The sequence below is a fragment of the Manis pentadactyla genome, chromosome 3, assembly GCF_030020395.1.
Source record: "Manis pentadactyla isolate mManPen7 chromosome 3, mManPen7.hap1, whole genome shotgun sequence".
NCBI lineage: Eukaryota > Metazoa > Chordata > Mammalia > Pholidota > Manidae > Manis > Manis pentadactyla.
In genome coordinates this window covers 194,480,469-194,494,981 of record NC_080021.1, presented here as the reverse complement: position 1 = coordinate 194,494,981, position 14,513 = coordinate 194,480,469, and positions in this window count along the sequence as shown.

Here is a 14,513-nt window from a genome sequence, read left to right as displayed (position 1 = left end):
ATAAATATACAAACACCAAGCACAGACCACATCTATCATTTTTATTTAATTTTTCCACAAAAGCAGCTTTACAGCATGGACACAGGACGGTGGCCCTAAACCAAGGCCAGAAAGCAACAGAAGCTGCTGCTGCTTCAGAGTGCCTGTGCTGCATCCCTTGTGAGGACAAGCTTGCTGGCACTCGTAAGAAGGGACTATTGAATGGGATGCAAAGGACAGTGGGGATCCAGGCAGGGCCCACAGATGAGCTGAGTGATTCTGCTCTTCAGTCAGCACAAGGCTGCCCAGTACAGAAAGAAACTCAAAATGCTTCTCCATCATCGTTAATACAATCCACAGCAGAGGTAGTAAATTCCAAGGGAAAATACTTAGGATTGGCGCGAGCCCAAGGAGACAAGTGGAGGGCAGAGAGTTATTTGAGGAAATGGTGGAAGAGAGACATGGAGGAACATGTCAGTATGAACTGGGCAAGGACAGGTTATATTACCAGGAAGGTGTGACAGCACCAATAGCCAAAACAGGCTCAACGTGGTAGGATCCTCAGGTCCTGACCTGAGTATAGACATACCTGGACTGAGACCCCAGCACTGCGGTATCTTTTCATAGCCAATGTTCTCAAGTTCAACCGTATACAGACCCATCTGCACCCACGATCCTTATCATTCACTTCCTTGTCATCTTCCGCATGCATCCAAGTTCTCTACTCTGTTTTTGTCCCGACCATACAAAAGTGCTGCATTAGCTGTCCCTGTGTTTTAATGTCATATGAACACTAGTGTACAATACATGCTTTGTGTCTACTTCTTTTCACTCTCTGTACTTGTGTTTGTAATCATTATCTGTGTTATATGTGACTGTAGTTCCTTCATTCTTGGCACATAAAGTGTCTTTCTTGATTATACTTTTACGAGCATTTGGGTTACTTTCAATCTGGGACTACTCTAAAAGGTGATATTCTGAACATTCTTCAGGGGCTTCCTCTTTCCCTGAAGGCTCTGGGGAGCCTTACATGTGTACATAAGTTATATGGTACTGCTAAGATAGGACACTTAACCATGTTCTATGGGGCAGCCATGGGTCTAAGCCTGTGTCTCTCAGGTAATGCCTTATCCTCACCCTTGGGGAGATTTAGTAATGTGGTTCCCCTAGATACATACAGTAATTGTCTTTTGTTTAATCCATATCACTGGTTCTCAAGTTTTCATGTGAAGGGCAAGATAAAAATTCAAGTTGATGGTAGAGTTTGTTGGGTAAAAGGGTCCCCCACCCCCGCCACCATCAGTGGTCTGCTCTGATGCACGTGTCAGAATGCTAGAGAAACCTGTCTCACTTACATCATAATGGCCCTACTGGTGTACTTAAGCACCGGCCAGGCCAGTGAGTGACTGAGTGAGTGAGGAGGGAGGCTACCAGTTGCTTGTTGTTCTTGGCTATACTGAGTTGATTCTTGGCTGTCATCACTTGAACCTCTGGCAGCAGAGTTCCAGGGAGGAAGGCACCTGATTTTGGTCACTCTCTGAGGTGCTGAGCCATGAAGCGCAAACAAAAAAGGAAACATCTTGAAACCACACGTGCCGCCAAAGTGGCCAGGATGTCAGGAGGTCAGTGATATTCTCTGAGCACTGGGGAGCTAGAAACCCTCTTCTAAAGAAAAAAGGAGTGAGGATTCCTAGTTACCGGAGAGAAAGGGCAGGAAGGTTGGAGGGAGGAGAAGGTGTGGGTGCGCAGCTTGTTCTCAGGGACCAGATCGCCTGAGGGCCGAGAGGAGGGAGGTCATGCTGCTCTGGGTTCCTGTACCACAGGTGTAGTGATTTATCAGTATAATATTTCCTATAGAATGTATTTCCCTTTATTTCCTTTTTTACAATGTCACAACTTTTCCAATAATACTTTTTCCAGTTAATGAAGAAAGTGTGGCTCAAAGAGGTAAATGAAAAATTAGGAAAAAAGTTTGACTGCCTAAAATTGGAGGTGCAGGGATGAGAGTGTAAAGTCATTCAGAAAATGAATTGATTTCTTAGATTGTCTCAGACATTGAGACCTTTCTTTCACTGTCTCAAGAGTATAGACACGTAAATGTGAGGCTCCTTTATGAAATAAAAACACCAGCACGATACACACACACACACAAATACCATTTAAGCACGATAGTTAAATTGAGAAAGTTTGGCTCTTTCTGGAAAAACGGGAGACTGAAATAGTTGTGCTGACTGTGAGGTGACTCTGTGTCTTCCCTTGGCTTATATAGCATAAATAAGCCAAGGGAAGACACAGAGTCGTTTCTAAGATAATGGCTTGCTTAATATGTACCAGGTCCAATTGTTTGCTTCTCAAAACTCATTATATCACTAATGGAGTAGATGCATTAGTTGGAGTAGATTAGGCCTTAGTAACTAATACAAGAAGCAATGTATCTCCTTCTTATGTAACAATTAGTGTATGTGAAGGAATAGGGCAAGTCTCCCTGCTGATAGAAACTCTTTTATCATTAATACTCAGCTTTCAAATAGACCCCAGGTTATCAACATCTCAGTTAGCTAGAAAAGGGAAGAACACACGGGGCACAGAGGAGGACTTCATGCCTATGCCTGGTTGGGGCATGTGTCCTCGCCACTCATTTCCCACTGCAGAAAACTTAGTCACATGGTCAGAACTACTGTAGCTCCCAGAGGAAGGGCGTTCCAGGCCCAGGGCCAAGCCCCCATCTGGAACCGGTGAAACGAAGAAAAGTCCAGGAAAAGGGCAGGTTGGGAGAAACGCTTTTCTTCCTTACAGTCACTGGCAGCTCTTGCAGGCGCCCAGGGTGCCTGTTTCCAATCCACGGTCAGAAATGTATCATGTGGGTGTGTAAGCCTCCTTTGAAAGAGGTTTTTAAAAGATCTGAATAGGGAGGTTAAGAGTCTTGGAGAAATACAGAAATACATTCCCAGAAGAGGAGTCTGGGGCAAGTCTGTAAAATCTTCCTTTGAACACCTCCAGCACCATGGCTACTGCCCAGGAATTCCCTGCGATAATGCTGTATCTCTACACCTCTTTATATTTATACTGACATCCCTGTCTTTCTATATATCAATATAGATACCAATCTAGATAGAGAGGCAGGCAGTCAGACATGCGGAATTCTTTTAAACCTTGTACCCCCATGTCCTCAAATTATATAATTTCTCATGAGGAAAAAGGAGCTCATATCCAATTTCAGTCACTAGTTTTGATATTCTGTATACATCTTTGGAAATATCACATACAAGATACCCAATATCACTGACATCTACTACACACAATTTTCATAATTGTTGTTTCCTTATATTTTGGAGCAAGTGAAGTTTCAAATGCTTAATTTCATGGGGGGTTTCAATGCCTAACATGATTGTCCACTCAACATGTCTTTTTTGAATGGATACAGATCCCAGAAAATGCCACATCTGTTTTTTGTATTAATTCCTCAGAATTCGAGAAGACTCCAGAGGACTGTCCTGAGCCTGAGGCACATGTAGTGGTCACAGACAGCGATCAGACGCCAGAAGAGTCCTCGGCCTCTGAGTATTTCTCCTGTGTGTCCTCTGCAGGAAAGCTTCGTGCTGCTGATGAGGACGGTAAGGGAGATCACACAGGCTGGGCAGGATGAAGAGCTGAGCTGCTCAGCCCAATCCTACTTATTTCACTTTCCCTTCAAAAACAGCAAAGGGCTTCAGGGCAGATGAACTAAGACTGAAGCCTCTGCAGAGGGACAAATTGGGGGTGTGCTTTCAAGGATAGGACAGTTCCTCATATGAACACTGGGACAGCTGTGAGTGAGATAGTGGGCTGTGCTGATAACAGTGTGGGAATTCAATTACAACCTCTTCCCTCAGATCAGCACAAACTCACTCACACACACCCCATATTCCTTCATACCAGATACAGCCCCATTATTCCTTCCTTTCACTTTTTCTCTCATATACACATGCCTTCATTCCAGATGTGTCCTTCCCATTCTCTATGAGCGTTACACAGATACACACTTCCACCTTCCCTCCTCACGCAATCATTCTCAGACTCTGCTGTCTACACACTAACCCGTAAATAATGTACACCCTCGCACACAGGTAACTTGTTTTACCTCCCTCATTAGAGCCAGCCTAAGCACTCAAAAACTCATATGCCCTGAAATGAATGCACTTTCATATACAGTCTTTCTGTTCCACTTATCACTTCACCCACAAAACCTTCAGCCGAAAGCCTTCAGCCCTTCAGGGAGCTGCACTTCTGGGAAGCTCAAACACACTTCCTCAAACACGCTCCGTCTTAAACTGTTTCACAATAAGAACATGTACCACCCCTGTTCACGTGTATTGTCGCACCACACACACATGTACACCATCATTCACCACCCCCTTACCACTGTCAGAAACTCTCATCAGGTGTGTCCCAGAACATACACAGACCTCCACACCCTCAATCCCACATAATCACACCACACACATACCTCAGATAAAACGTTCGTCTCATGGCATTCTGTGATTTCACATATGTATGTACTTCCAGGCCATGTGCCCACATAGGAATAGTCTCATGACCATCTCAACTCCTACAAATTTCACACACTTATTCTAGTTTTCTCATGTCTGAAATTTCCTTTCCCAGGAATCCCTCAGTTGCCTCCGGATACTGTTAGTATTGGGCCTCGTGAGATGACTCAACCCCAGGTCTTGGAGGAACGGGAAGCTTCCTCCCCCTCTACCCAAGACTCCTTTCCACCATACCTGGGAACGGCACGTGTAGACAGGTGTGTTGAGATGAAAAGAGGTGTGGCTGTCTCATGGCATAGGGCAGAAGTCTTGGAGCCCGCCTCAAAGAAGAGCAGTCTAGAAGAATTTGCTTTGCCTGAAGGGACCCCAAAAACAACCAGTCCCTTGTGTGCACAGGAATGCCTGCCTGATAGCGAGTCCAGCCTGGAGAGCAAAGCCACGCAGGGGAGGGGGCAGGCTGGCAGTGCGGGGGAGCCCACCACCTGGGAAGAGGCGGATGTGGAGGAGCAAGAAGAGGAAGAGGAGGCGGATGTGGAGGAGGAGGAAGAGGCAGATGTGGAGGAGGAGGAGAAGGATGAGGGGGAGGAGGCGGATGTGGAGGAGGAGGAAGAGGATGTGCAGGAGGAGGAAGAGGAGGCAGATGTGGAGGTGGAGGTGGATGTGGAGGAGGAGGAGGATGTGCAGGAGGAGGAGGAAGATGTGCAGGTGGAGGCAGATGTGGAGGAAAATGAGGCAAATGTGGAGGAGGAAGAGCAAGAGGAGGAAGAGGAGCAAGAGGAGGAGGAGGAGGAGGATCTGGGGGAGGAGGTGATGTGGAGGTGGAGCTGGAGCTGGAGGTGGATCAAGAGACTATTTAGACGCTAGACCAAAAAACACTGGCAGGAAGACATCCTCCTGCGAGTACGCAGACTTTCTCAGGCCCTAGAAAAGTGGAAGTGGAGGAGATTAAAGATGGCGGCGAGAGAGGTGAGACAGAGGCTTCCTCCAAAAGCCGCATAAAATACAAAAATATCATTGATACAACTAATCCTGAGAGAGCAACAGGAAAGAGGACGCGTCAGACTGCACACACCTGGAGAAAAGAGCAGACCTCAGCGAACGGGGTAACGTACCAGAGCTGTGGCTCCGCGGGACCCGAACCCCTCCCCCACCCCAGCTCACTGGCGGGAGGAAGAGAAACGGAGCAGGGAGGGAGTGGAAGGCCTGGGACTGCTGAATACCTAGCTCCGGAGATCTGCTCTGGGAGTACAAACCTACATTTCATGGTGCTTGCATGATACTCTCATGATTAGGGGATTGGAAAGCTAAGACAGGCAGAATTCCTGGGGAGACTGAGATTCCAGCCACTTGTGGAAAGCAGGGATCCATATCCGGCTGCTCTGGGACAAAAGAAAGGCTGGCAGTCTGAGAGACGTCCTAACAAGGAAGCCCTTAGGAAGAGGGACGCTAAAGGGGCAAGGATTGCACAGACCTTACTGCTCAAGAGAAAGGACGGGTAGACAAAATTGTCCGGGTGCACTCAGCCCAGCAGGTTGGGAGCTTTCACGATCTTCAGGGGCTCCATCTCCCTGGCTGCCTACACAGCTCCAAGGACCCCCTCCGTGATATGCAGCCTACTGCTCCTTTCTCCCAGCCAGACCCACCTGGCTCGCAAACCGGCAAACCCTACCCCTATGTTAGGCCAGCCAGAGGGAAGATCTGTCTACAGCAACTACAAACGCAAAGCATAGAGGCTTAAACCTGTGTGCCTGGCCCACTGGTTCAGGCAGCGGAGACAGGCATAGCAGCCGGGAGGCAGGAAACAGCTCTTTCCTCCCCCCAGGCACCAATACCACTCCCCTGTGACCCCCGACATTGCTTTAGATCTGAGCAGCTCCAGCGAGTAGAGCTTCTGGACACTAGAGGATGCCATATACAAATATGAAACGCCAAAGGAACCTGGTTCAGAGTAAAATTATGAATACAACTCCTGAGAAAGACTTAAAAGACACTGACCTTATGAATCTTCCTGAAAGGGAGTTCAAAATAAAAATCATTAACATGCTCACGGAGGTACTGAAAGATATTCAAGAACTCAGGAATGAATTCCGGTCGGAGATCCAATCGTTGAAGAGCACAATGGAGGTTATAAAAGCAGATTAGATATGGTCGAGGAGATGATAAATGGAATAGAAATTAGAGAAGAGGAATACAAAGAAGCTGAGGCACAGAGAGACAAAAGGATCTCTAAGAATGATAAAATATTGAGAGAACTGTGTGACCAATTCAAATGGACCAATATCCCTGATGAACACAGATGCAAAAATACTCAACAAAATATTAGCAAACCAAATTCAAAAAAACATCAAAAAGATCATCCATCATGATCAAGTAGAATTTATTCCAGGGATACAAGGATGGTACAACATTTGAAAATCCATCAACATCATCCACCACATCAACAAAAAGAAGGACAGAAACCACATGATCATTTCCATACACGCTGAAAAAGTATTCAACAAAATTCAACATCCATTCATGATAAACACTCTCAACAAAATGGGTACGGAGGGCAAGTACCTCAACATAAAAAATGCCATATATGACAAACCCATAGCCAACATTATACTTAACAGTGAGAAGCTGAAAGCTTTTCCTTTAAGATCAGGAACAAGACAAGGATGCCCACTCTCCCCACTTCTGTTCAACATAGTACTGGAGGTCCTAGCCATGGCAATCAGACAACACAAAGAAATAAAAGGCATCCAGATTGGAAAGGAAGAAGTTAAACTGTCCCTGTCTGCAGATGACATGATATTGTACATAAAAAAAAACCCCAAAGAATCCACTCCAAAACTACTAGATCCAATATCTGAATTCAGCAAAGTTGCAGGATACAAAATTAATAATGCAGAAGTCTGCGGCATTCCTATACACTAACAATGAACTAGTAGAGAGAGAAATCGGGAAAACAATTTCATTCACAGTTGCATCAAAAAAGAATAAAATACCTAGGAATAAACCTAACCAAGGAAGTGAAAGACCTATACTCTGAAAACTACAAGACACTCATGAGATAAATTAAAGAAGATACCAATAAATGGAAACACATCCCATGCTCATGGATAGGAAGAATTAGTATTGTCAAAATGACCTCCTGCCTAAAGCAATCTACAGATTCAGTGCAATTCCTATCACAATACCAACAGCATTCTTCAACGAACTAGAGAAAATTGTTCTAAAATTCATATGGAACCACAAAAGACCCTGAATAGCCAAAGCAATCCGGAGAAGGAAGAATAAAGCTGGAGGGATTATGATCCCCAACTTGAAGCTCTACTACAAAGCCACAGTAATCAAGACAATTTGGTACTGGCACAAGAACAGACCCAGAGACCAATAGAGAAGGCAAATAGTGAATCTGTGGCATCTTACTACACTGATGGACAGTGACTGCATTGGGGTATGGGTGGGGACTTGATAATATGGGTAAAGTAGTAACCACATTGTTTTTACCTTAATAAAAAAAAAACAAAAAAAACCAAAAAATATAGTGGTATATGAGCCAAAGAAAAAAATATATTTGTAAAAAACTAGTAAGTAGAGGTTTTTTTCCAAATTTCATTGAAATTGTGAGTTTTCTGTCTTGTGACCATTTCTTTGATATTCCCATGTACATGATAAACACTTCCTTAAGAAATTACAAATGAACTTTCAATTTTTAAAAATGCTCTATTTGCCTCTCTTAGAAAGGAAGACCAACTCTGTAAAAGAACCATGAATGAGAAATGAAATCTGACATGTAACGAGAGCAAACACAGTCTTCCTCGTATTCTTTTTATTCTGGTTTCTACATTTAAACTTAATGCAATTTTCAAATAATATTACAAAAAGTGTTGAAGTCACAGCAACCCATCTAGACTACCCTAACCTCTACCACGAATTCAAGGAACATATACACTAGTAATTTTATGAATTCAAGGAACATACAGGCTATGAATTTTAGCTTTCTATGAGGCAACAAAACAAAAACCTTTCCGTAAAGGTCTTATAAACCTATGAACTCTATGACTGAGCCTGATTTCTTATTGCTGATGAAATTTAAGGATAAGAAAAAACAACTCCCACATATAGATCAAATAGGATTTCCTTTTTTACTTAATTAAATTAAAGCAACTACTGAGAGTTACAGAAGGAAAGTATTCTAAAGAGTAATGAATCTTCTGTTCTCAAACTCTTCACACACTGCACACAGCCTTATTATATATAATGCATCCTTCCATGATAAAATAAAATCAGCAACTGTAGAGTAGTTCAAAGCCTCTGGATAATTTAGGACTATGATTATAAACTATCCAGAAGAAATTATATGGAAAAATCTAGGAAAAGGAATGTAATTTAGTGAGGGCAGGCCTCAGCTAAGAGAAAGTGTAAGAGGCAAAAGGATGAATCGTGATTCCCATCTCAGTGTCATCCTCAGAACAAAGAAAGGTCTCTGAAGACTTTATTTCTATAGGCATTTCATAAGGAAAAAGACAGTATACAAAAAAGCCTAAATAATGTGTAACCCAAATTGACACAAATGATAATCAGAAGTCAAATATAGGGAATTGTTACTGAATGACTGGATAAGAAGGGGGTTGGAGCTTTGAGAATGATGCATCAAATGGATTCCATGAATTCGGCAGTACTGTGAAAATAAAACAAATGAAAATACCTCACAAAAAACATACCTCACACCAAAGAAAAACCATGTCCTACAACTTCCACTCAGACTAACTGTGGTAATTTTGTCCTATAAAACACTTAATCATCTCTTCAAAAGGAAAACATGGTGAGAAGTTTGATAATCTAACTCAATTAAAATATTATTGGAGAATTATCTTGCTTTCTTATCTATCTCAAAACTTAGAATACCAAAACGTAAGTCAAATATACATGCAAAATGACCCTACAATTAAGATAATTGTTGGTACCAAATGTTGTGTTTAAGTTCTGCAATAAAATAGTCTCCCAGACATTTAATAGTAAGTCACTTGGTAAATCAAAGTTTCCACAAAGTAACAGCAGTGAGAAGACCTAAAAACTATGCTAGTGAAGAGTCTGGCTGAAAGAAACAAAAATATGGATCATTTTGATCCAACACTAATTTTATTGCAAGTTCCTACAGAGCTGAATAAAATGCTGACACCACCACACAAAAATTTATTGAGTTGGCAATAGGTAAAGCATGATGTAAGCCTCCAATATCACCATCCACATTACCAAACAGCATGAATGTTCAATGCCTGAACTTCTTAGACTTTATGGCTAACATTACAGTAAAAACAAAAACCTTAGGCACGAGGCATCATTAAACATAGATGAGTTTAGTTTGGCATGGTTTGGTTCAAATTAGTCTAGTACTTTAACGAATTCCAGAAAAAACATGAAAAAATGCAAGCTTAAACATTACAATTTTCTAAATGTGCTACATTCTGCACCAAACAGACCCATATAAATAAGTCTTAGTCGACTCCAACTAATATTCAAGTAAATAACACCAGTTACCCCTACCCCCTGCACACCCACAAGGTACAGGCTGACAGGAGACATGGACACACACAGATGCACACATCCATTTAATAAGTCCTTACCTTCAAGGCAGGGATTTCTTCAAGCAATCGTGCTTCTCTCTGGTTTTTTAACAGTGCATCTTCAGTACCCCTGCAGACAATACAATATGTAGCCAAGAAAAGCATTTCTCTTAGATGTGTATCAAATGAAAAATTTCTTCATTTCTTTTAAAAAAGCATAATAAATCTCTAAATAACACTCTGTCATCCTATACTGTCTTCAACAAACTCAATTCCATCAACAAACTCAAGTTTTTGGCAAAAAGAAGAAGTGTCCCAGCATTATATTAATGACTATTAACATTAACAGTTTGCCTTCTATTCCTTAATAGGATGGCCAAATAATAAGTTTTAATTAACAGATAAATAACACTTTGTTTTAACGTAAAACAAATTTCATAAGCTATAATTAAAGGTTAAATTAAATTTTATTAAATGAAAACTTGTTCTCTGGAGTTAATGGAATATCTAAGTTAAAAATCTGACTATACTGGAGAGGAAGGCTATCTTCTGAAATATTTATTAAGAAGGAACAAGAAGTTCATCAGGAATAAAACACATCTTAAAGCATAAAAACTATAAATAGCATATTTTCCCTCTAATACTACTGAAACTAAAATTACAAAGTACATTTTCAAAAAAATTAGGTTGAACACATTGTTTTCATAAGCATTTCCACAAGACACTGAGAATTTCAAATTAATCACCAATTCAAGGAGTAAAGTGACACAAAATCTTTGTAACGGATCCAAAGCATTAGTACATTTGTTAAACTATAGCAACATCTTAAAGTAACTTCCAATAACATAAAACACATAAAGAACCCAAAAGGGCTTTCAGTCCAAAATGGTGGAAAGTAGAGTTTGGGAAAAAATCAGAATTCATTATTTTAAAGTAAATAAGGTCCAAACCATATGATGACATGCTGACACAGCACATTTTATCTCACTCACATCCTTTCCACATATAAAACAAAGTGCTGCGTGAGTAAGATATTTAATTATTCCTCTAGGTCCCAACCTTCACTTTTGTAAATACTGAATAAAAACAACTTTTGACATTTTATTAGTCCCAGGACCATTAGTTTAAGTGACTAACCTTTTTGACTCCAGTCTGCTCACACTCCTGACAAGTTTTCAGATAAACCCCGGATTCTCTTCACTTCTTTTCTCATCTTCACAACCTGTGAGGAATAAAGCCAAAATTAGGAAAGCTCTTAATTCAAGAAGAAACATACTTTGTTTTGAGTCTTATTACAGATTATCAATTGAACCAAATTTGTGTTTCACTATATTCAGTTTGATGAAATCAAACCTCTTCCATAAACAGCAAAGGAATAAATCAACATTCTAAAACCATGTCTGAGGATTTAAGAGAGATAAGTTGTGATTTTTAAAAAGGTCATAGCATTCCCTGTGGTTAGTATATTGATGTCACCCGTACATCCTGTTCCTGGGACATAATAAATGATGAGTTCCCTGAGGTCAGAGACCATCATGTTCATCTTTGTGTCCTTGTGGTTTAAAACAGAACTTCACCCATAACGGGAGACATTTGTGGCTCCTTCTTCTATAGTCTGAGCCATCATGTGGCTGCCTTCTTCTATAGTCTGACCTCCTCTCAGAGGACAGGGCCTTGCAATATTTACACAGTGTTTTCCATGCCTTGCAAGACTGCCTGGCACATACAAGCCCTCAAATTCTCACCAAAATAGTATTATCAACCTCATCCTGTTTCTCAAGGCTCTTGGATTTAGCCTTAAAAGCTTCTCTTATCTCCTACTAGTATCATTCATCCCTTATCCACTGAAGATACTGGCAACCAATTTACAATTTCTCTCCATCCTAAATTTTGCCATCATTCTGGGTGAGGTAGATGTCCACTTGAATAACCCATCTGATATTACATCCTCACTTCTTGACTTCCTCTTTTCTAATGACCTCATCTTTCCCATCTCAGCCACCCACAATTCCATGGTCACACTGCAGCCCTTGTCATCACTAATAACTACTCCATTTCTAAAATCATGAATTCAAATACTCCACAATGAGATCACAACTTCCATCAGCTTGCTTCTCCAACTTCATCCACCACAACGGTCTGTGACTTCACTGAAACCACCAGTTCACTGACCCCTTTCACCTTCTCTCAAATGGTTAGGCCTTTTAATTTTCCTTTTATCCAGTTTGGGTACATGATCAACACTTGCCAATACCTTAACTCCCTCTAGTTAATCCTGGATGAAAGCAACATTCTAGTTCCTTTTTCACAGCACTCCAGTATGCAGGAAATACTTGAGATTCTACACTAAATCCCCCAGGGCTAACCTTGACTGGCCTCTACACTTCCTAGCAACTCTACTGTACTTTCTTGGTCAATACACTCTACAACAACTATTTTAAACCTTTGCATGCTTTCCTAAAACATCTGACCTTCTTCCTCTTTTTTTTCAATTTCATGGAGAAAATAAATATCAGATGGGAACCATCATTTTTTTGAGAACTAGACTCCTCCCTTCACCAAGTCCCCCCCAAATACCCCATTAGTCACTGTCCATCAGCGTAGTAAGATGCTGTAGAATCACTACTTGTCTTCTCTGTGTTGCACAGCCCTCCTCATGCCACCCCCCATTATACATGCTAATCGTAAGGTCCTCTTTCTTATTCCCCCCAACCCCTCTCCCTCCCTTCCCGCCCATCCTTCCCACTCCCTTTCCCTTTGGTAACTGTTAGTCCTTTCTTGGGTTCTGTGATTCTGCTGCTGTTTTGTTCCTTCAGTTTTTCCTTTGTTCTTATATTCCACATAGGAGTGAAATCATTTGGTACTTGTCTTTCTCTGCCTGGCTCATTTCCCTGAGCATAATACCCTTCAGTTCCATCCATGTTGTTGCAAATGGTAGGATCTGTTTTCTTCTTATGGCTGAGTAGTATTTCATTGTGTATATGTACCACATCTTCTTTATCCATTCATTCTACTGATGGACACTTAGGTTGCTTCCATTTCTTGGCTGTTGTAAATAGTGCTGCGAGAAACACAGGGGTGCATCTGTCTTTTTCAAATTGGGCTGCTGCATTCTTAGGGTAAATTCCTAGAAGTGGGATTCCTGGGTCAAATGGTATTTCTATTTTGAGCTTTTTGAGGAACCTCCATACTGCTTTCCACAATGGTTGAACTAATTTACATTCCCACCAGCAGTGTAGGAGGGTTCCCCTTTCTCCACAACATCACCAACATTTGTTGTTGTTTGTCTTTTGGATGGTAGCCATCCTTACTGGTGTGAGGTGATACCTCATTGTGGGAACCATCATTTTTTACTACCACAAATACAAATTTACTTGCATCCTCACCCTCTATTAATAAAGTTATAAGAAATACCCCTATACATATGTCGGGTTAGTCTCCTAATTGTGTTTTTGGAGCCCATCTTTTCCTGCCTTCCTAGAACCCTTTCTATAGACTATTCCTTTCCTCTAGTATAGTCAATCTCTTTAATGGATGTTTCCCAGTGATTTTTAATCATGCCAGGATCATTTTCACTAAAGACATAACAAAACATCCACACTACAAAGTTTACTGGGAGCATCCTCTCTCTTCAACTGCCTCAGAGCTAAGCTTTTAAAGAGTTCAAACTATTTCGTGCATTCCACGTAATTTCAGTTTCCCTTCCCAATGGTCCATTTAAAGCTATCACAAAATTCAACAGGAATTTTTCAGACGTCATTTACTTGACATCGCAGCAGCATTGGACACTGCTGACTGCCTCCTCCTCCTTGAAACACTCGGTCCTTGTTTCCAAGACAGATCACTCCCCTGGTTTTCCTCCTTCCTCTCTAAACACTCTATCTTGGTTTTGTAAGGCTCACAGACCTCTAATCAGGCATGAGTTCAAGGCCAACTCTTCTTTTCACAATATACTTTGGAACCCTAAAGATGTACATGTAGGGGGCAGAGCCAAGATGGCAGCATGAGTAGAGCAGCGGAAATCTCCTCCCAAAACCACATATATCTATGAAAATATAACAAAGACAACTCTTCCTAGAATAAAGACCAGAGGACACAGGACAACATCCAGACCACAACCACACCTGCAAGAACCCAGCGCCTGTGAAGGGGGTAAGATACAAGCCCCGGCCCGGCGGGAGCCGAGCGCCCCTCCCCCCAGCTCCCGAGCAGGCAGAGCGGGAGGGAGACGGAGCCCAGGACTGCTGAACACCCAGCCCCAGCCATCTGGGCCAGAGCGCAGACACAGTGCATGTGCAGGGCCCTGGATTCTAGGGAAACAGGGCAGCAAAAATGGTGAGCGGGTACCGGAGGCCTGGCGCCAGAGGACATAAGAAAAGTGAGCGGCCATTTTGTTGTTGTTGTTGTTGTTGTTCTTTTGTTGAGGTGAGTGCTTTTTGGAAGTCTTAAA